Source organism: Hyla sarda, unplaced genomic scaffold, assembly GCF_029499605.1.
Source record: "Hyla sarda isolate aHylSar1 unplaced genomic scaffold, aHylSar1.hap1 scaffold_1378, whole genome shotgun sequence".
Classification (NCBI taxonomy): Eukaryota; Metazoa; Chordata; class Amphibia; order Anura; family Hylidae; genus Hyla; species Hyla sarda.
Window position 1 is genome coordinate 40,639 of NW_026608007.1, and position 22,549 is coordinate 63,187.

General features: G+C 46.0%; 9 non-coding genes across 9 annotated transcripts; all 9 read right to left on the reverse strand.

The window, feature by feature from the left end:
• Positions 1 to 2,060: 2,060 nt before the first annotated feature.
• On the reverse strand, positions 2,061 to 2,251 carry LOC130306526 (U2 spliceosomal RNA). Its single transcript, XR_008855864.1, has one exon. It is a non-coding gene; the product is annotated as a U2 spliceosomal RNA (small nuclear RNA).
• Positions 2,252 to 4,345: 2,094 nt separating this feature from the next.
• Positions 4,346 to 4,536, reverse strand: LOC130306527 (U2 spliceosomal RNA). The gene has a single exon (XR_008855865.1). It is a non-coding gene; the product is annotated as a U2 spliceosomal RNA (small nuclear RNA).
• A 2,081-nt stretch (positions 4,537 to 6,617) lies between these two features.
• On the reverse strand, positions 6,618 to 6,808 carry LOC130306510 (U2 spliceosomal RNA). Its single transcript, XR_008855849.1, has one exon. It is a non-coding gene; the product is annotated as a U2 spliceosomal RNA (small nuclear RNA).
• A 2,090-nt stretch (positions 6,809 to 8,898) lies between these two features.
• On the reverse strand, positions 8,899 to 9,089 carry LOC130306528 (U2 spliceosomal RNA). The gene has a single exon (XR_008855866.1). It is a non-coding gene; the product is annotated as a U2 spliceosomal RNA (small nuclear RNA).
• A 2,075-nt stretch (positions 9,090 to 11,164) lies between these two features.
• Positions 11,165 to 11,355, reverse strand: LOC130306529 (U2 spliceosomal RNA). Its single transcript, XR_008855867.1, has one exon. It is a non-coding gene; the product is annotated as a U2 spliceosomal RNA (small nuclear RNA).
• A 2,097-nt stretch (positions 11,356 to 13,452) lies between these two features.
• Positions 13,453 to 13,643, reverse strand: LOC130306530 (U2 spliceosomal RNA). Its single transcript, XR_008855868.1, has one exon. It is a non-coding gene; the product is annotated as a U2 spliceosomal RNA (small nuclear RNA).
• A 2,085-nt stretch (positions 13,644 to 15,728) lies between these two features.
• Positions 15,729 to 15,919, reverse strand: LOC130306531 (U2 spliceosomal RNA). Its single transcript, XR_008855869.1, has one exon. It is a non-coding gene; the product is annotated as a U2 spliceosomal RNA (small nuclear RNA).
• Positions 15,920 to 17,994: 2,075 nt separating this feature from the next.
• Positions 17,995 to 18,185, reverse strand: LOC130306532 (U2 spliceosomal RNA). Its single transcript, XR_008855870.1, has one exon. It is a non-coding gene; the product is annotated as a U2 spliceosomal RNA (small nuclear RNA).
• Positions 18,186 to 20,274: 2,089 nt separating this feature from the next.
• LOC130306534 (U2 spliceosomal RNA) lies at positions 20,275 to 20,465 on the reverse strand. The gene has a single exon (XR_008855872.1). It is a non-coding gene; the product is annotated as a U2 spliceosomal RNA (small nuclear RNA).
• Between the last annotated feature and the right edge of the window lie 2,084 nt (positions 20,466 to 22,549).

Genomic DNA, 22,549 nt, shown 5'->3' on the forward strand with positions numbered 1-22,549 from the left:
AAGGTCCCCTTCATGGGCACTATCACTGCTTGCTGTCAGGGAGGCTGCCAGACAATTTTCCATGCACACTCTGGGCTGGGGGGCAGTCAACCACCAGTACACACAGCAGAACCTAAACCCATACCATTATTGCTAAGCAGCAAGACAGGGGCCCATTGCACTCCCACGGGGCCTTTTTAAATGCAATCCATAACCCGGATTTGCCAGGAACCCTTCTTACTCCTCCTACTTGCATGTGACACTGGGCTTAGGATCTGCATAGGAAACACACACACAAGCACACACCTACCTTTGTTGCCTGCAGATGCCTCCTTGGCTGTCCCCAAACGGTATCAAACCAACACCCACGGGAAGCTGTAAGCATAGAGGACATGCCTGCACCCCATTGGACTTACCTGTGTGGGTTAAATCCGGGTTATTTGACAACCTATGGCGGTGATGGTTCTGCTCAGGCAGAGCAGTGCTGATGCTCCTCATAAAGCTGTCGCTGCTGTGAAGGTTCTAGGTGACATCACAAATCCCTTTGGTTACATACACAACAAAGCTGGGTTGTTGTTGTTTACACTCTGCAAGGCCTGTGGAAGTGAGTGACATCATAGCACTGTAGTTCTGAGGGTTCAAGATGGATGCAACAATCTCCTGTTGCTTCTATGAAGGCCGTAATAGACGACATCACCAAACAGCTCCATAGTCACATACACAGCAAAGGAGAGATGTTGTTTACACCTAGTGATGTCAGTGGTATTGAGTGACATCACAGCACAGTGCTAAGGCTCCTGGGCCTGGACACAGCAGCGGCTGCAATATCTCAACGGAGAATACGTTTATATCTATGTGTGTGTGTGCGCATATATATATATATATATATATATATATATATATATATATATATTTCTCCGCCGAAATCACTTTTAAACCCATTTCCACCTTTTTTTCCCTTCTCTTCCTCTTACTTTTTTTTCACGTTTTTTTACGTTTTTCTCCTTTTCGCCTCTTTTCTGGGCGTATTATTCTTCTTTTTCTTCTTTTTTTTCGTCTAATGCATACCCCATCAGTGCAGCAATGCTTATTCAATACCGCCAGCAGATGGAGACACTGGGGGATAATTTTCTAAGGATTTATACTGATTTTTCCTGTCTGAATTTGTCGCACAGAAAGTTGCAGGCCAAATATGTGTGACATTTCTGCGACTTTAGCTTCTAGAGCATTTTTACAACATTATACATAGGTGCTGAATACATAAAAAGCGACTGTTCAGCGACAGACAAGTCGCATCGGCTGAAAGTAGGCCAGAATGTCAGTCCATGTTGGAGCAGGTTTAGATACAGTCTAAAGCATAGATCTCAAAGTCTGTGCACAGAATTTAGCAAGGGCCTCGCACCTTCTGATGCATCAGGTAGGTGCACAATAGCATAGCCTAACCCTCTGTACTTTGGTCTATATTGATGCGGGACATAGACAGCCAGCTGATGACCAATCCATTAGTGCAATGGATGGCTGGAAGCATTTGTCTTTGCCTTTGCAATACCACAGAAGCAATGCATGGTCAATGTACAGCAATGACACACCTGTGTGAACAGCCAGGAGACCCCCCCCCATGTTATGTTACATAGTTACATAGTTAGTACGGTCGAAAAAAGACATATGTCCATCACGTTCAACCAGGGAATTAAGGGGTAGGGGTGTGGCGCGATATTGGGGAAGGGATGAGATTTTATATTTCTTCATAAGCATTAATCTTATTTTGTCAATTAGGAACATTCAGCACCCACCCGCTATCAAGGCAGCTGCCTATCATGTCATGCCCTACCTGCACAGGTGTGCTGGCTACTCAAATGATCCAATTAAGGAGGCCATTTAGTCAGCAGCAGCAGAAGTCCTGTGCCTGGACGCTCCAACAGGGGCCAGACACAAGCAGAAGCAGAAGCAGCAGAAGCAGCAGCAGCACCACCTTTTGTTTTTTGGCTGCAGCAGCAGCAAGGCCCACAGGGCTGGCTAGCTGGCTAGCCAGCAAGCAGGTAGCAATGAAAGTAGGAATCTTTCTTTTTAACCCTGTAAGGGGGTGGTGCACTGTACCCGAAGATACTGCCATATCGGGTCAATGCATAGGGCGACGGAAGCAAGCTTCGAAATCGGCCCCCGTTCTCAAAAATCCATTTAATATATGGTCCCCAGATAGGGGACGTATCAGATATTAAACTGATAAGAACAGATACTACACTTGATCTTAGCCAAAAGGCCGAGAAGCGATAACCGTGAAAGGGGCGGGCCCAACAAGGTCCCCTTCATGGGCACTATCACTGCTTGCTGTCAGGGAGGCTGCCAGACAATTTTCCATGCACACTCTGGGCTGGGGGGCAGTCAACCACCAGTACACACAGCAGAACCTAAACCCATACCATTATTGCTAAGCAGCAAGACAGGGGCCCATTGCACTCCCACGGGGCCTTTTTAAATGCAATCCATAACCCGGATTTGCCAGGAACCCTTCTTACTCCTCCTACTTGCATGTGACACTGGGCTTAGGATCTGCATAGGAAACACACACACAAGCACACACCTACCTTTGTTGCCTGCAGATGCCTCCTTGGCTGTCCCCAAACGGTATCAAACCAACACCCACGGGAAGCTGTAAGCATAGAGGACATGCCTGCACCCCATTGGACTTACCTGTGTGGGTTAAATCCGGGTTATTTGACAACCTATGGCGGTGATGGTTCTGCTCAGGCAGAGCAGTGCTGATGCTCCTCATAAAGCTGTCGCTGCTGTGAAGGTTCTAGGTGACATCACAAATCCCTTTGGTTACATACACAACAAAGCTGGGTTGTTGTTGTTTACACTCTGCAAGGCCTGTGGAAGTGAGTGACATCATAGCACTGCAGTTCTGAGGGTTCAAGATGGATGCAACAATCTCCTGTTGCTTCTATGAAGGCCGTAATAGACGACATCACCAAACAGCTCCATAGTCACATACACAGCAAAGGAGAGATGTTGTTTACACCTAGTGATGTCAGTGGTATTGAGTGACATCACAGCACAGTGCTAAGGCTCCTGGGCCTGGACACAGCAGCGGCTGCAATATCTCAACGGAGAATACGTTTATATCTATGTGTGTGTGTGCGCATATATATATATATATATATATATATATATATATATATATATATATTTCTCCGCCGAAATCACTTTTAAACCCATTTCCACCTTTTTTTCCCTTCTCTTCCTCTTACTTTTTTTTCACGTTTTTTTACGTTTTTCTCCTTTTCGCCTCTTTTCTGGGCGTATTATTCTTCTTTTTCTTCTTTTTTTTCGTCTAATGCATACCCCATCAGTGCAGCAATGCTTATTCAATACCGCCAGCAGATGGAGACACTGGGGGATAATTTTCTAAGGATTTATACTGATTTTTCCTGTCTGAATTTGTCGCACAGAAAGTTGCAGGCCAAATATGTGTGACATTTCTGCGACTTTAGCTTCTAGAGCATTTTTACAACATTATACATAGGTGCTGAATACATAAAAAGCGACTGTTCAGCGACAGACAAGTCGCATCGGCTGAAAGTAGGCCAGAATGTCAGTCCATGTTGGAGCAGGTTTAGATACAGTCTAAAGCATAGATCTCAAAGTCTGTGCACAGAATTTAGCAAGGGCCTCGCACCTTCTGATGCATCAGGTAGGTGCACAATAGCATAGCCTAACCCTCTGTACTTTGGTCTATATTGATGCGGGACATAGACAGCCAGCTGATGACCAATCCATTAGTGCAATGGATGGCTGGAAGCATTTGTCTTTGCCTTTGCAATACCACAGAAGCAATGCATGGTCAATGTACAGCAATGACACACCTGTGTGAACAGCCAGGAGACCCCCCCCCCCCCCCCCATGTTATGTTACATAGTTACATAGTTAGTACGGTCGAAAAAAGACATATGTCCATCACGTTCAACCAGGGAATTAAGGGGTAGGGGTGTGGCGCGATATTGGGGAAGGGATGAGATTTTATATTTCTTCATAAGCATTAATCTTATTTTGTCAATTAGGAACATTCAGCACCCACCCGCTATCAAGGCAGCTGCCTATCATGTCATGCCCTACCTGCACAGGTGTGCTGGCTACTCAAATGATCCAATTAAGGAGGCCATTTAGTCAGCAGCAGCAGAAGTCCTGTGCCTGGACGCTCCAACAGGGGCCAGACACAAGCAGAAGCAGAAGCAGCAGAAGCAGCAGCAGCACCACCTTTTGTTTTTTGGCTGCAGCAGCAGCAAGGCCCACAGGGCTGGCTAGCTGGCTAGCCAGCAAGCAGGTAGCAATGAAAGTAGGAATCTTTCTTTTTAACCCTGTAAGGGGGTGGTGCACTGTACCCGAAGATACTGCCATATCGGGTCAATGCATAGGGCGACGGAAGCAAGCTTCGAAATCGGCCCCCGTTCTCAAAAATCCATTTAATATATGGTCCCCAGATAGGGGACGTATCAGATATTAAACTGATAAGAACAGATACTACACTTGATCTTAGCCAAAAGGCCGAGAAGCGATAACCGTGAAAGGGGCGGGCCCAACAAGGTCCCCTTCATGGGCACTATCACTGCTTGCTGTCAGGGAGGCTGCCAGACAATTTTCCATGCACACTCTGGGCTGGGGGGCAGTCAACCACCAGTACACACAGCAGAACCTAAACCCATACCATTATTGCTAAGCAGCAAGACAGGGGCCCATTGCACTCCCACGGGGCCTTTTTAAATGCAATCCATAACCCGGATTTGCCAGGAACCCTTCTTACTCCTCCTACTTGCATGTGACACTGGGCTTAGGATCTGCATAGGAAACACACACACAAGCACACACCTACCTTTGTTGCCTGCAGATGCCTCCTTGGCTGTCCCCAAACGGTATCAAACCAACACCCACGGGAAGCTGTAAGCATAGAGGACATGCCTGCACCCCATTGGACTTACCTGTGTGGGTTAAATCCGGGTTATTTGACAACCTATGGCGGTGATGGTTCTGCTCAGGCAGAGCAGTGCTGATGCTCCTCATAAAGCTGTCGCTGCTGTGAAGGTTCTAGGTGACATCACAAATCCCTTTGGTTACATACACAACAAAGCTGGGTTGTTGTTGTTTACACTCTGCAAGGCCTGTGGAAGTGAGTGACATCATAGCACTGTAGTTCTGAGGGTTCAAGATGGATGCAACAATCTCCTGTTGCTTCTATGAAGGCCGTAATAGACGACATCACCAAACAGCTCCATAGTCACATACACAGCAAAGGAGAGATGTTGTTTACACCTAGTGATGTCAGTGGTATTGAGTGACATCACAGCACAGTGCTAAGGCTCCTGGGCCTGGACACAGCAGCGGCTGCAATATCTCAACGGAGAATACGTTTATATCTATGTGTGTGTGTGCGCATATATATATATATATATATATATATATATATATATATATATTTCTCCGCCGAAATCACTTTTAAACCCATTTCCACCTTTTTTTCCCTTCTCTTCCTCTTACTTTTTTTTCACGTTTTTTTACGTTTTTCTCCTTTTCGCCTCTTTTCTGGGCGTATTATTCTTCTTTTTCTTCTTTTTTTTCATCTAATGCATACCCCATCAGTGCAGCAATGCTTATTCAATACCGCCAGCAGATGGAGACACTGGGGGATAATTTTCTAAGGATTTATACTGATTTTTCCTGTCTGAATTTGTCGCACAGAAAGTTGCAGGCCAAATATGTGTGACATTTCTGCGACTTTAGCTTCTAGAGCATTTTTACAACATTATACATAGGTGCTGAATACATAAAAAGCGACTGTTCAGCGACAGACAAGTCGCATCGGCTGAAAGTAGGCCAGAATGTCAGTCCATGTTGGAGCAGGTTTAGATACAGTCTAAAGCATAGATCTCAAAGTCTGTGCACAGAATTTAGCAAGGGCCTCGCACCTTCTGATGCATCAGGTAGGTGCACAATAGCATAGCCTAACCCTCTGTACTTTGGTCTATATTGATGCGGGACATAGACAGCCAGCTGATGACCAATCCATTAGTGCAATGGATGGCTGGAAGCATTTGTATTTGCCTTTGCAATACCACAGAAGCAATGCATGGTCAATGTACAGCAATGACACACCTGTGTGAACAGCCAGGAGACCCCCCCCATGTTATGTTACATAGTTACATAGTTAGTACGGTCGAAAAAAGACATATGTCCATCACGTTCAACCAGGGAATTAAGGGGTAGGGGTGTGGCGCGATATTGGGGAAGGGATGAGATTTTATATTTCTTCATAAGCATTAATCTTATTTTGTCAATTAGGAACATTCAGCACCCACCCGCTATCAAGGCAGCTGCCTATCATGTCATGCCCTACCTGCACAGGTGTGCTGGCTACTCAAATGATCCAATTAAGGAGGCCATTTAGTCAGCAGCAGCAGAAGTCCTGTGCCTGGACGCTCCAACAGGGGCCAGACACAAGCAGAAGCAGAAGCAGCAGAAGCAGCAGCAGCACCACCTTTTGTTTTTTGGCTGCAGCAGCAGCAAGGCCCACAGGGCTGGCTAGCTGGCTAGCCAGCAAGCAGGTAGCAATGAAAGTAGGAATCTTTCTTTTTAACCCTGTAAGGGGGTGGTGCACTGTACCCGAAGATACTGCCATATCGGGTCAATGCATAGGGCGACGGAAGCAAGCTTCGAAATCGGCCCCCGTTCTCAAAAATCCATTTAATATATGGTCCCCAGATAGGGGACATATCAGATATTAAACTGATAAGAACAGATACTACACTTGATCTTAGCCAAAAGGCCGAGAAGCGATAACCGTGAAAGGGGCGGGCCCAACAAGGTCCCCTTCATGGGCACTATCACTGCTTGCTGTCAGGGAGGCTGCCAGACAATTTTCCATGCACACTCTGGGCTGGGGGGCAGTCAACCACCAGTACACACAGCAGAACCTAAACCCATACCATTATTGCTAAGCAGCAAGACAGGGGCCCATTGCACTCCCACGGGGCCTTTTTAAATGCAATCCATAACCCGGATTTGCCAGGAACCCTTCTTACTCCTCCTACTTGCATGTGACACTGGGCTTAGGATCTGCATAGGAAACACACACACACAAGCACACACCTACCTTTGTTGCCTGCAGATGCCTCCTTGGCTGTCCCCAAACGGTATCAAACCAACACCCACGGGAAGCTGTAAGCATAGAGGACATGCCTGCACCCCATTGGACTTACCTGTGTGGGTTAAATCCGGGTTATTTGACAACCTATGGCGGTGATGGTTCTGCTCAGGCAGAGCAGTGCTGATGCTCCTCATAAAGCTGTCGCTGCTGTGAAGGTTCTAGGTGACATCACAAATCCCTTTGGTTACATACACAACAAAGCTGGGTTGTTGTTGTTTACACTCTGCAAGGCCTGTGGAAGTGAGTGACATCATAGCACTGTAGTTCTGAGGGTTCAAGATGGATGCAACAATCTCCTGTTGCTTCTATGAAGGCCGTAATAGACGACATCACCAAACAGCTCCATAGTCACATACACAGCAAAGGAGAGATGTTGTTTACACCTAGTGATGTCAGTGGTATTGAGTGACATCACAGCACAGTGCTAAGGCTCCTGGGCCTGGACACAGCAGCGGCTGCAATATCTCAACGGAGAATACGTTTATATCTATGTGTGTGTGTGCGCATATATATATATATATATATATATATATATATATATATATATATATATTTCTCCGCCGAAATCACTTTTAAACCCATTTCCACCTTTTTTTCCCTTCTCTTCCTCTTACTTTTTTTTCACGTTTTTTTACGTTTTTCTCCTTTTCGCCTCTTTTCTGGGCGTATTATTCTTCTTTTTCTTCTTTTTTTTCGTCTAATGCATACCCCATCAGTGCAGCAATGCTTATTCAATACCGCCAGCAGATGGAGACACTGGGGGATAATTTTCTAAGGATTTATACTGATTTTTCCTGTCTGAATTTGTCGCACAGAAAGTTGCAGGCCAAATATGTGTGACATTTCTGCGACTTTAGCTTCTAGAGCATTTTTACAACATTATACATAGGTGCTGAATACATAAAAAGCGACTGTTCAGCGACAGACAAGTCGCATCGGCTGAAAGTAGGCCAGAATGTCAGTCCATGTTGGAGCAGGTTTAGATACAGTCTAAAGCATAGATCTCAAAGTCTGTGCACAGAATTTAGCAAGGGCCTCGCACCTTCTGATGCATCAGGTAGGTGCACAATAGCATAGCCTAACCCTCTGTACTTTGGTCTATATTGATGCGGGACATAGACAGCCAGCTGATGACCAATCCATTAGTGCAATGGATGGCTGGAAGCATTTGTCTTTGCCTTTGCAATACCACAGAAGCAATGCATGGTCAATGTACAGCAATGACACACCTGTGTGAACAGCCAGGAGACCCCCCCCCATGTTATGTTACATAGTTACATAGTTAGTACGGTCGAAAAAAGACATATGTCCATCACGTTCAACCAGGGAATTAAGGGGTAGGGGTGTGGCGCGATATTGGGGAAGGGATGAGATTTTATATTTCTTCATAAGCATTAATCTTATTTTGTCAATTAGGAACATTCAGCACCCACCCGCTATCAAGGCAGCTGCCTATCATGTCATGCCCTACCTGCACAGGTGTGCTGGCTACTCAAATGATCCAATTAAGGAGGCCATTTAGTCAGCAGCAGCAGAAGTCCTGTGCCTGGACGCTCCAACAGGGGCCAGACACAAGCAGAAGCAGAAGCAGCAGAAGCAGCAGCAGCACCACCTTTTGTTTTTTGGCTGCAGCAGCAGCAAGGCCCACAGGGCTGGCTAGCTGGCTAGCCAGCAAGCAGGTAGCAATGAAAGTAGGAATCTTTCTTTTTAACCCTGTAAGGGGGTGGTGCACTGTACCCGAAGATACTGCCATATCGGGTCAATGCATAGGGCGACGGAAGCAAGCTTCGAAATCGGCCCCCGTTCTCAAAAATCCATTTAATATATGGTCCCCAGATAGGGGACGTATCAGATATTAAACTGATAAGAACAGATACTACACTTGATCTTAGCCAAAAGGCCGAGAAGCGATAACCGTGAAAGGGGCGGGCCCAACAAGGTCCCCTTCATGGGCACTATCACTGCTTGCTGTCAGGGAGGCTGCCAGACAATTTTCCATGCACACTCTGGGCTGGGGGGCAGTCAACCACCAGTACACACAGCAGAACCTAAACCCATACCATTATTGCTAAGCAGCAAGACAGGGGCCCATTGCACTCCCACGGGGCCTTTTTAAATGCAATCCATAACCCGGATTTGCCAGGAACCCTTCTTACTCCTCCTACTTGCATGTGACACTGGGCTTAGGATCTGCATAGGAAACACACACACAAGCACACACCTACCTTTGTTGCCTGCAGATGCCTCCTTGGCTGTCCCCAAACGGTATCAAACCAACACCCACGGGAAGCTGTAAGCATAGAGGACATGCCTGCACCCCATTGGACTTACCTGTGTGGGTTAAATCCGGGTTATTTGACAACCTATGGCGGTGATGGTTCTGCTCAGGCAGAGCAGTGCTGATGCTCCTCATAAAGCTGTCGCTGCTGTGAAGGTTCTAGGTGACATCACAATCCCTATGGTTACATACACAACAAAGCTGGGTTGTTGTTGTTTACACTCTGCAAGGCCTGTGGAAGTGAGTGACATCATAGCACTGTAGTTCTGAGGGTTCAAGATGGATGCAACAATCTCCTGTTGCTTCTATGAAGGCCGTAATAGACGACATCACCAAACAGCTCCATAGTCACATACACAGCAAAGGAGAGATGTTGTTTACACCTAGTGATGTCAGTGGTATTGAGTGACATCACAGCACAGTGCTAAGGCTCCTGGGCCTGGACACAGCAGCGGCTGCAATATCTCAACGGAGAATACGTTTATATCTATGTGTGTGTGTGCGCATATATATATATATATATATATATATATATATATATTTCTCCGCCGAAATCACTTTTAAACCCATTTCCACCTTTTTTTCCCTTCTCTTCCTCTTACTTTTTTTTCACGTTTTTTTACGTTTTTCTCCTTTTCGCCTCTTTTCTGGGCGTATTCTTCTTCTTTTTCTTCTTTTTTTTCGTCTAATGCATACCCCATCAGTGCAGCAATGCTTATTCAATACCGCCAGCAGATGGAGACACTGGGGGATAATTTTCTAAGGATTTATACTGATTTTTCCTGTCTGAATTTGTCGCACAGAAAGTTGCAGGCCAAATATGTGTGACATTTCTGCGACTTTAGCTTCTAGAGCATTTTTACAACATTATACATAGGTGCTGAATACATAAAAAGCGACTGTTCAGCGACAGACAAGTCGCATCGGCTGAAAGTAGGCCAGAATGTCAGTCCATGTTGGAGCAGGTTTAGATACAGTCTAAAGCATAGATCTCAAAGTCTGTGCACAGAATTTAGCAAGGGCCTCGCACCTTCTGATGCATCAGGTAGGTGCACAATAGCATAGCCTAACCCTCTGTACTTTGGTCTATATTGATGCGGGACATAGACAGCCAGCTGATGACCAATCCATTAGTGCAATGGATGGCTGGAAGCATTTGTCTTTGCCTTTGCAATACCACAGAAGCAATGCATGGTCAATGTACAGCAATGACACACCTGTGTGAACAGCCAGGAGACCCCCCCCCATGTTATGTTACATAGTTACATAGTTAGTACGGTCGAAAAAAGACATATGTCCATCACGTTCAACCAGGGAATTAAGGGGTAGGGGTGTGGCGCGATATTGGGGAAGGGATGAGATTTTATATTTCTTCATAAGCATTAATCTTATTTTGTCAATTAGGAACATTCAGCACCCACCCGCTATCAAGGCAGCTGCCTATCATGTCATGCCCTACCTGCACAGGTGTGCTGGCTACTCAAATGATCCAATTAAGGAGGCCATTTAGTCAGCAGCAGCAGAAGTCCTGTGCCTGGACGCTCCAACAGGGGCCAGACACAAGCAGAAGCAGAAGCAGCAGAAGCAGCAGCAGCACCACCTTTTGTTTTTTGGCTGCAGCAGCAGCAAGGCCCACAGGGCTGGCTAGCTGGCTAGCCAGCAAGCAGGTAGCAATGAAAGTAGGAATCTTTCTTTTTAACCCTGTAAGGGGGTGGTGCACTGTACCCGAAGATACTGCCATATCGGGTCAATGCATAGGGCGACGGAAGCAAGCTTCGAAATCGGCCCCCGTTCTCAAAAATCCATTTAATATATGGTCCCCAGATAGGGGACGTATCAGATATTAAACTGATAAGAACAGATACTACACTTGATCTTAGCCAAAAGGCCGAGAAGCGATAACCGTGAAAGGGGCGGGCCCAACAAGGTCCCCTTCATGGGCACTATCACTGCTTGCTGTCAGGGAGGCTGCCAGACAATTTTCCATGCACACTCTGGGCTGGGGGGCAGTCAACCACCAGTACACACAGCAGAACCTAAACCCATACCATTATTGCTAAGCAGCAAGACAGGGGCCCATTGCACTCCCACGGGGCCTTTTTAAATGCAATCCATAACCCGGATTTGCCAGGAACCCTTCTTACTCCTCCTACTTGCATGTGACACTGGGCTTAGGATCTGCATAGGAAACACACACACAAGCACACACCTACCTTTGTTGCCTGTGCAGATGCCTCCTTGGCTGTCCCCAAACGGTATCAAACCAACACCCACGGGAAGCTGTAAGCATAGAGGACATGCCTGCACCCCATTGGACTTACCTGTGTGGGTTAAATCCGGGTTATTTGACAACCTATGGCGGTGATGGTTCTGCTCAGGCAGAGCAGTGCTGATGCTCCTCATAAAGCTGTCGCTGCTGTGAAGGTTCTAGGTGACATCACAAATCCCTTTGGTTACATACACAACAAAGCTGGGTTGTTGTTGTTTACACTCTGCAAGGCCTGTGGAAGTGAGTGACATCATAGCACTGTAGTTCTGAGGGTTCAAGATGGATGCAACAATCTCCTGTTGCTTCTATGAAGGCCGTAATAGACGACATCACCAAACAGCTCCATAGTCACATACACAGCAAAGGAGAGATGTTGTTTACACCTAGTGATGTCAGTGGTATTGAGTGACATCACAGCACAGTGCTAAGGCTCCTGGGCCTGGACACAGCAGCGGCTGCAATATCTCAACGGAGAATACGTTTATATCTATGTGTGTGTGTGCGCATATATATATATATATATATATATATATATATATATATATATATATATATATTTCTCCGCCGAAATCACTTTTAAACCCATTTCCACCTTTTTTTCCCTTCTCTTCCTCTTACTTTTTTTTCATGTTTTTTTACGTTTTTCTCCTTTTCGCCTCTTTTCTGGGCGTATTATTCTTCTTTTTCTTCTTTTTTTTCGTCTAATGCATACCCCATCAGTGCAGCAATGCTTATTCAATACCGCCAGCAGATGGAGACACTGGGGGATAATTTTCTAAGGATTTATACTGATTTTTCCTGTCTGAATTTGTCGCACAGAAAGTTGCAGGCCAAATATGTGTGACATTTCTGCGACTTTAGCTTCTAGAGCATTTTTACAACATTATACATAGGTGCTGAATACATAAAAAGCGACTGTTCAGCGACAGACAAGTCGCATCGGCTGAAAGTAGGCCAGAATGTCAGTCCATGTTGGAGCAGGTTTAGATACAGTCTAAAGCATAGATCTCAAAGTCTGTGCACAGAATTTAGCAAGGGCCTCGCACCTTCTGATGCATCAGGTAGGTGCACAATAGCATAGCCTAACCCTCTGTACTTTGGTCTATATTGATGCGGGACATAGACAGCCAGCTGATGACCAATCCATTAGTGCAATGGATGGCTGGAAGCATTTGTCTTTGCCTTTGCAATACCACAGAAGCAATGCATGGTCAATGTACAGCAATGACACACCTGTGTGAACAGCCAGGAGACCCCCCCCCCCATGTTATGTTACATAGTTACATAGTTAGTACGGTCGAAAACAAGACATATGTCCATCACGTTCAACCAGGGAATTAAGGGGTAGGGGTGTGGCGCGATATTGGGGAAGGGATGAGATTTTATATTTCTTCATAAGCATTAATCTTATTTTGTCAATTAGGAACATTCAGCACCCACCCGCTATCAAGGCAGCTGCCTATCATGTCATGCCCTACCTGCACAGGTGTGCTGGCTACTCAAATGATCCAATTAAGGAGGCCATTTAGTCAGCAGCAGCAGAAGTCCTGTGCCTGGACGCTCCAACAGGGGCCAGACACAAGCAGAAGCAGAAGCAGCAGAAGCAGCAGCAGCACCACCTTTTGTTTTTTGGCTGCAGCAGCAGCAAGGCCCACAGGGCTGGCTAGCTGGCTAGCCAGCAAGCAGGTAGCAATGAAAGTAGGAATCTTTCTTTTTAACCCTGTAAGGGGGTGGTGCACTGTACCCGAAGATACTGCCATATCGGGTCAATGCATAGGGCGACGGAAGCAAGCTTCGAAATCGGCCCCCGTTCTCAAAAATCCATTTAATATATGGTCCCCAGATAGGGGACGTATCAGATATTAAACTGATAAGAACAGATACTACACTTGATCTTAGCCAAAAGGCCGAGAAGCGATAACCGTGAAAGGGGCGGGCCCAACAAGGTACCCCTTCATGGGCACTATCACTGCTTGCTGTCAGGGAGGCTGCCAGACAATTTTCCATGCACACTCTGGGCTGGGGGGCAGTCAACCACCAGTACACACAGCAGAACCTAAACCCATACCATTATTGCTAAGCAGCAAGACAGGGGCCCATTGCACTCCCACGGGGCCTTTTTAAATGCAATCCATAACCCGGATTTGCCAGGAACCCTTCTTACTCCTCCTACTTGCATGTGACACTGGGCTTAGGATCTGCATAGGAAACACACACACAAGCACACACCTACCTTTGTTGCCTGCAGATGCCTCCTTGGCTGTCCCCAAACGGTATCAAACCAACACCCACGGGAAGCTGTAAGCATAGAGGACATGCCTGCACCCCATTGGACTTACCTGTGTGGGTTAAATCCGGGTTATTTGACAACCTATGGCGGTGATGGTTCTGCTCAGGCAGAGCAGTGCTGATGCTCCTCATAAAGCTGTCGCTGCTGTGAAGGTTCTAGGTGACATCACAAATCCCTTTGGTTACATACACAACAAAGCTGGGTTGTTGTTGTTTACACTCTGCAAGGCCTGTGGAAGTGAGTGACATCATAGCACTGTAGTTCTGAGGGTTCAAGATGGATGCAACAATCTCCTGTTGCTTCTATGAAGGCCGTAATAGACGACATCACCAAACAGCTCCATAGTCACATACACAGCAAAGGAGAGATGTTGTTTACACCTAGTGATGTCAGTGGTATTGAGTGACATCACAGCACAGTGCTAAGGCTCCTGGGCCTGGACACAGCAGCGGCTGCAATCAACGGAGAATACGTTTATATCTATGTGTGTGTGTGCGCATATATATATATATATATATATATATATATATATATATATATATATATTTCTCCGCCGAAATCACTTTTAAACCCATTTCCACCTTTTTTTCCCTTCTCTTCCTCTTACTTTTTTTTCACGTTTTTTTACGTTTTTCTCCTTTTCGCCTCTTTTCTGGGCGTATTATTCTTCTTTTTCTTCTTTTTTTTCGTCTAATGCATACCCCATCAGTGCAGCAATGCTTATTCAATACCGCCAGCAGATGGAGACACTGGGGGATAATTTTCTAAGGATTTATACTGATTTTTCCTGTCTGAATTTGTCGCACAGAAAGTTGCAGGCCAAATATGTGTGACATTTCTGCGACTTTAGCTTCTAGAGCATTTTTACAACATTATACATAGGTGCTGAATACATAAAAAGCGACTGTTCAGCGACAGACAAGTCGCATCGGCTGAAAGTAGGCCAGAATGTCAGTCCATGTTGGAGCAGGTTTAGATACAGTCTAAAGCATAGATCTCAAAGTCTGTGCACAGAATTTAGCAAGGGCCTCGCACCTTCTGATGCATCAGGTAGGTGCACAATAGCATAGCCTAACCCTCTGTACTTTGGTCTATATTGATGCGGGACATAGACAGCCAGCTGATGACCAATCCATTAGTGCAATGGATGGCTGGAAGCATTTGTCTTTGCCTTTGCAATACCACAGAAGCAATGCATGGTCAATGTACAGCAATGACACACCTGTGTGAACAGCCAGGAGACCCCCCCCCATGTTATGTTACATAGTTACATAGTTAGTACGGTCGAAAAAAGACATATGTCCATCACGTTCAACCAGGGAATTAAGGGGTAGGGGTGTGGCGCGATATTGGGGAAGGGATGAGATTTTATATTTCTTCATAAGCATTAATCTTATTTTGTCAATTAGGAACATTCAGCACCCACCCGCTATCAAGGCAGCTGCCTATCATGTCATGCCCTACCTGCACAGGTGTGCTGGCTACTCAAATGATCCAATTAAGGAGGCCATTTAGTCAGCAGCAGCAGAAGTCCTGTGCCTGGACGCTCCAACAGGGGCCAGACACAAGCAGAAGCAGAAGCAGCAGAAGCAGCAGCAGCACCACCTTTTGTTTTTTGGCTGCAGCAGCAGCAAGGCCCACAGGGCTGGCTAGCTGGCTAGCCAGCAAGCAGGTAGCAATGAAAGTAGGAATCTTTCTTTTTAACCCTGTAAGGGGGTGGTGCACTGTACCCGAAGATACTGCCATATCGGGTCAATGCATAGGGCGACGGAAGCAAGCTTCGAAATCGGCCCCCGTTCTCAAAAATCCATTTAATATATGGTCCCCAGATAGGGGACGTATCAGATATTAAACTGATAAGAACAGATACTACACTTGATCTTAGCCAAAAGGCCGAGAAGCGATAACCGTGAAAGGGGCGGGCCCAACAAGGTCCCCTTCATGGGCACTATCACTGCTTGCTGTCAGGGAGGCTGCCAGACAATTTTCCATGCACACTCTGGGCTGGGGGGCAGTCAACCACCAGTACACACAGCAGAACCTAAACCCATACCATTATTGCTAAGCAGCAAGACAGGGGCCCATTGCACTCCCACGGGGCCTTTTTAAATGCAATCCATAACCCGGATTTGCCAGGAACCCTTCTTACTCCTCCTACTTGCATGTGACACTGGGCTTAGGATCTGCATAGGAAACACACACACAAGCACACACCTACCTTTGTTGCCTGCAGATGCCTCCTTGGCTGTCCCCAAACGGTATCAAACCAACACCCACGGGAAGCTGTAAGCATAGAGGACATGCCTGCACCCCATTGGACTTACCTGTGTGGGTTAAATCCGGGTTATTTGACAACCTATGGCGGTGATGGTTCTGCTCAGGCAGAGCAGTGCTGATGCTCCTCATAAAGCTGTCGCTGCTGTGAAGGTTCTAGGTGACATCACAAATCCCTTTGGTTACATACACAACAAAGCTGGGTTGTTGTTGTTTACACTCTGCAAGGCCTGTGGAAGTGAGTGACATCATAGCACTGTAGTTCTGAGGGTTCAAGATGGATGCAACAATCTCCTGTTGCTTCTATGAAGGCCGTAATAGACGACATCACCAAACAGCTCCATAGTCACATACACAGCAAAGGAGAGATGTTGTTTACACCTAGTGATGTCAGTGGTATTGAGTGACATCACAGCACAGTGCTAAGGCTCCTGGGCCTGGACACAGCAGCGGCTGCAATATCTCAACGGAGAATACGTTTATATCTATGTGTGTGTGTGCGCATATATATATATATATATATATATATATATATATATATATATATTTCTCCGCCGAAATCACTTTTAAACCCATTTCCACCTTTTTTTCCCTTCTCTTCCTCTTACTTTTTTTTCACGTTTTTTTACGTTTTTCTCCTTTTCGCCTCTTTTCTGGGCGTATTATTCTTCTTTTTCTTCTTTTTTTTCGTCTAATGCATACCCCATCAGTGCAGCAATGCTTATTCAATACCGCCAGCAGATGGAGACACTGGGGGATAATTTTCTAAGGATTTATACTGATTTTTCCTGTCTGAATTTGTCGCACAGAAAGTTGCAGGCCAAATATGTGTGACATTTCTGCGACTTTAGCTTCTAGAGCATTTTTACAACATTATACATAGGTGCTGAATACATAAAAAGCGACTGTTCAGCGACAGACAAGTCGCATCGGCTGAAAGTAGGCCAGAATGTCAGTCCATGTTGGAGCAGGTTTAGATACAGTCTAAAGCATAGATCTCAAAGTCTGTGCACAGAATTTAGCAAGGGCCTCGCACCTTCTGATGCATCAGGTAGGTGCACAATAGCATAGCCTAACCCTCTGTACTTTGGTCTATATTGATGCGGGACATAGACAGCCAGCTGATGACCAATCCATTAGTGCAATGGATGGCTGGAAGCATTTGTCTTTGCCTTTGCAATACCACAGAAGCAATGCATGGTCAATGTACAGCAATGACACACCTGTGTGAACAGCCAGGAGACCCCCCCCCATGTTATGTTACATAGTTACATAGTTAGTACGGTCGAAAAAAGACATATGTCCATCACGTTCAACCAGGGAATTAAGGGGTAGGGGTGTGGCGCGATATTGGGGAAGGGATGAGATTTTATATTTCTTCATAAGCATTAATCTTATTTTGTCAATTAGGAACATTCAGCACCCACCCGCTATCAAGGCAGCTGCCTATCATGTCATGCCCTACCTGCACAGGTGTGCTGGCTACTCAAATGATCCAATTAAGGAGGCCATTTAGTCAGCAGCAGCAGAAGTCCTGTGCCTGGACGCTCCAACAGGGGCCAGACACAAGCAGAAGCAGAAGCAGCAGCAGCACCACCTTTTGTTTTTTGGCTGCAGCAGCAGCAAGGCCCACAGGGCTGGCTAGCTGGCTAGCCAGCAAGCAGGTAGCAATGAAAGTAGGAATCTTTCTTTTTAACCCTGTAAGGGGGTGGTGCACTGTACCCGAAGATACTGCCATATCGGGTCAATGCATAGGGCGACGGAAGCAAGCTTCGAAATCGGCCCCCGTTCTCAAAAATCCATTTAATATATGGTCCCCAGATAGGGGACGTATCAGATATTAAACTGATAAGAACAGATACTACACTTGATCTTAGCCAAAAGGCCGAGAAGCGATAACCGTGAAAGGGGCGGGCCCAACAAGGTCCCCTTCATGGGCACTATCACTGCTTGCTGTCAGGGAGGCTGCCAGACAATTTTCCATGCACACTCTGGGCTGGGGGGCAGTCAACCACCAGTACACACAGCAGAACCTAAACCCATACCATTATTGCTAAGCAGCAAGACAGGGGCCCATTGCACTCCCACGGGGCCTTTTTAAATGCAATCCATAACCCGGATTTGCCAGGAACCCTTCTTACTCCTCCTACTTGCATGTGACACTGGGCTTAGGATCTGCATAGGAAACACACACACAAGCACACACCTACCTTTGTTGCCTGCAGATGCCTCCTTGGCTGTCCCCAAACGGTATCAAACCAACACCCACGGGAAGCTGTAAGCATAGAGGACATGCCTGCACCCCATTGGACTTACCTGTGTGGGTTAAATCCGGGTTATTTGACAACCTATGGCGGTGATGGTTCTGCTCAGGCAGAGCAGTGCTGATGCTCCTCATAAAGCTGTCGCTGCTGTGAAGGTTCTAGGTGACATCACAAATCCCTTTGGTTACATACACAACAAAGCTGGGTTGTTGTTGTTTACACTCTGCAAGGCCTGTGGAAGTGAGTGACATCATAGCACTGTAGTTCTGAGGGTTCAAGATGGATGCAACAATCTCCTGTTGCTTCTATGAAGGCCGTAATAGACGACATCACCAAACAGCTCCATAGTCACATACACAGCAAAGGAGAGATGTTGTTTACACCTAGTGATGTCAGTGGTATTGAGTGACATCACAGCACAGTGCTAAGGCTCCTGGGCCTGGACACAGCAGCGGCTGCAATATCTCAACGGAGAATACGTTTATATCTATGTGTGTGTGTGCGCATATATATATATATATATATATATATATATATATATATATATATATATTTCTCCGCCGAAATCACTTTTAAACCCATTTCCACCTTTTTTTCCCTTCTCTTCCTCTTACTTTTTTTTCACGTTTTTTTACGTTTTTCTCCTTTTCGCCTCTTTTCTGGGCGTATTATTCTTCTTTTTCTTCTTTTTTTTCGTCTAATGCATACCCCATCAGTGCAGCAATGCTTATTCAATACCGCCAGCAGATGGAGACACTGGGGGATAATTTTCTAAGGATTTATACTGATTTTTCCTGTCTGAATTTGTCGCACAGAAAGTTGCAGGCCAAATATGTGTGACATTTCTGCGACTTTAGCTTCTAGAGCATTTTTACAACATTATACATAGGTGCTGAATACATAAAAAGCGACTGTTCAGCGACAGACAAGTCGCATCGGCTGAAAGTAGGCCAGAATGTCAGTCCATGTTGGAGCAGGTTTAGATACAGTCTAAAGCATAGATCTCAAAGTCTGTGCACAGAATTTAGCAAGGGCCTCGCACCTTCTGATGCATCAGGTAGGTGCACAATAGCATAGCCTAACCCTCTGTACTTTGGTCTATATTGATGCGGGACATAGACAGCCAGCTGATGACCAATCCATTAGTGCAATGGATGGCTGGAAGCATTTGTCTTTGCCTTTGCAATACCACAGAAGCAATGCATGGTCAATGTACAGCAATGACACACCTGTGTGAACAGCCAGGAGACCCCCCCCCCATGTTATGTTACATAGTTACATAGTTAGTACGGTCGAAAAAAGACATATGTCCATCACGTTCAACCAGGGAATTAAGGGGTAGGGGTGTGGCGCGATATTGGGGAAGGGATGAGATTTTATATTTCTTCATAAGCATTAATCTTATTTTGTCAATTAGGAACATTCAGCACCCACCCGCTATCAAGGCAGCTGCCTATCATGTCATGCCCTACCTGCACAGGTGTGCTGGCTACTCAAATGATCCAATTAAGGAGGCCATTTAGTCAGCAGCAGCAGAAGTCCTGTGCCTGGACGCTCCAACAGGGGCCAGACACAAGCAGAAGCAGAAGCAGCAGAAGCAGCAGCAGCACCACCTTTTGTTTTTTGGCTGCAGCAGCAGCAAGGCCCACAGGGCTGGCTAGCTGGCTAGCCAGCAAGCAGGTAGCAATGAAAGTAGGAATCTTTCTTTTTAACCCTGTAAGGGGGTGGTGCACTGTACCCGAAGATACTGCCATATCGGGTCAATGCATAGGGCGACGGAAGCAAGCTTCGAAATCGGCCCCCGTTCTCAAAAATCCATTTAATATATGGTCCCCAGATAGGGGACGTATCAGATATTAAACTGATAAGAACAGATACTACACTTGATCTTAGCCAAAAGGCCGAGAAGCGATAACCGTGAAAGGGGCGGGCCCAACAAGGTCCCCTTCATGGGCACTATCACTGCTTGCTGTCAGGGAGGCTGCCAGACAATTTTCCATGCACACTCTGGGCTGGGGGGCAGTCAACCACCAGTACACACAGCAGAACCTAAACCCATACCATTATTGCTAAGCAGCAAGACAGGGGCCCATTGCACTCCCACGGGGCCTTTTTAAATGCAATCCATAACCCGGATTTGCCAGGAACCCTTCTTACTCCTCCTACTTGCATGTGACACTGGGCTTAGGATCTGCATAGGAAGAAACACACACACAAGCACACACCTACCTTTGTTGCCTGCAGATGCCTCCTTGGCTGTCCCCAAACGGTATCAAACCAACACCCACGGGAAGCTGTAAGCATAGAGGACATGCCTGCACCCCATTGGACTTACCTGTGTGGGTTAAATCCGGGTTATTTGACAACCTATGGCGGTGATGGTTCTGCTCAGGCAGAGCAGTGCTGATGCTCCTCATAAAGCTGTCGCTGCTGTGAAGGTTCTAGGTGACATCACAAATCCCTTTGGTTACATACACAACAAAGCTGGGTTGTTGTTGTTTACACTCTGCAAGGCCTGTGGAAGTGAGTGACATCATAGCACTGTAGTTCTGAGGGTTCAAGATGGATGCAACAATCTCCTGTTGCTTCTATGAAGGCCGTAATAGACGACATCACCAAACAGCTCCATAGTCACATACACAGCAAAGGAGAGATGTTGTTTACACCTAGTGATGTCAGTGGTATTGAGTGACATCACAGCACAGTGCTAAGGCTCCTGGGCCTGGACACAGCAGCGGCTGCAATATCTCAACGGAGAATACGTTTATATCTATGTGTGTGTGTGCGCATATATATATATATATATATATATATATATATATATATATATATATATTTCTCCGCCGAAATCACTTTTAAACCCATTTCCACCTTTTTTTCCCTTCTCTTCCTCTTACTTTTTTTTCACGTTTTTTTACGTTTTTCTCCTTTTCGCCTCTTTTCTGGGCGTATTATTCTTCTTTTTCTTCTTTTTTTTCGTCTAATGCATACCCCATCAGTGCAGCAATGCTTATTCAATACCGCCAGCAGATGGAGACACTGGGGGATAATTTTCTAAGGATTTATACTGATTTTTCCTGTCTGAATTTGTCGCACAGAAAGTTGCAGGCCAAATATGTGTGACATTTCTGCGACTTTAGCTTCTAGAGCATTTTTACAACATTATACATAGGTGCTGAATACATAAAAAGCGACTGTTCAGCGACAGACAAGTCGCATCGGCTGAAAGTAGGCCAGAATGTCAGTCCATGTTGGAGCAGGTTTAGATACAGTCTAAAGCATAGATCTCAAAGTCTGTGCACAGAATTTAGCAAGGGCCTCGCACCTTCTGATGCATCAGGTAGGTGCACAATAGCATAGCCTAACCCTCTGTACTTTGGTCTATATTGATGCGGGACATAGACAGCCAGCTGATGACCAATCCATTAGTGCAATGGATGGCTGGAAGCATTTGTCTTTGCCTTTGCAATACCACAGAAGCAATGCATGGTCAATGTACAGCAATGACACACCTGTGTGAACAGCCAGGAGACCCCCCCCCCCCCCCCATGTTATGTTACATAGTTACATAGTTAGTACGGTCGAAAAAAGACATATGTCCATCACGTTCAACCAGGGAATTAAGGGGTAGGGGTGTGGCGCGATATTGGGGAAGGGATGAGATTTTATATTTCTTCATAAGCATTAATCTTATTTTGTCAATTAGGAACATTCAGCACCCACCCGCTATCAAGGCAGCTGCCTATCATGTCATGCCCTACCTGCACAGGTGTGCTGGCTACTCAAATGATCCAATTAAGGAGGCCATTTAGTCAGCAGCAGCAGAAGTCCTGTGCCTGGACGCTCCAACAGGGGCCAGACACAAGCAGAAGCAGAAGCAGCAGAAGCAGCAGCAGCACCACCTTTTGTTTTTTGGCTGCAGCAGCAGCAAGGCCCACAGGGCTGGCTAGCTGGCTAGCCAGCAAGCAGGTAGCAATGAAAGTAGGAATCTTTCTTT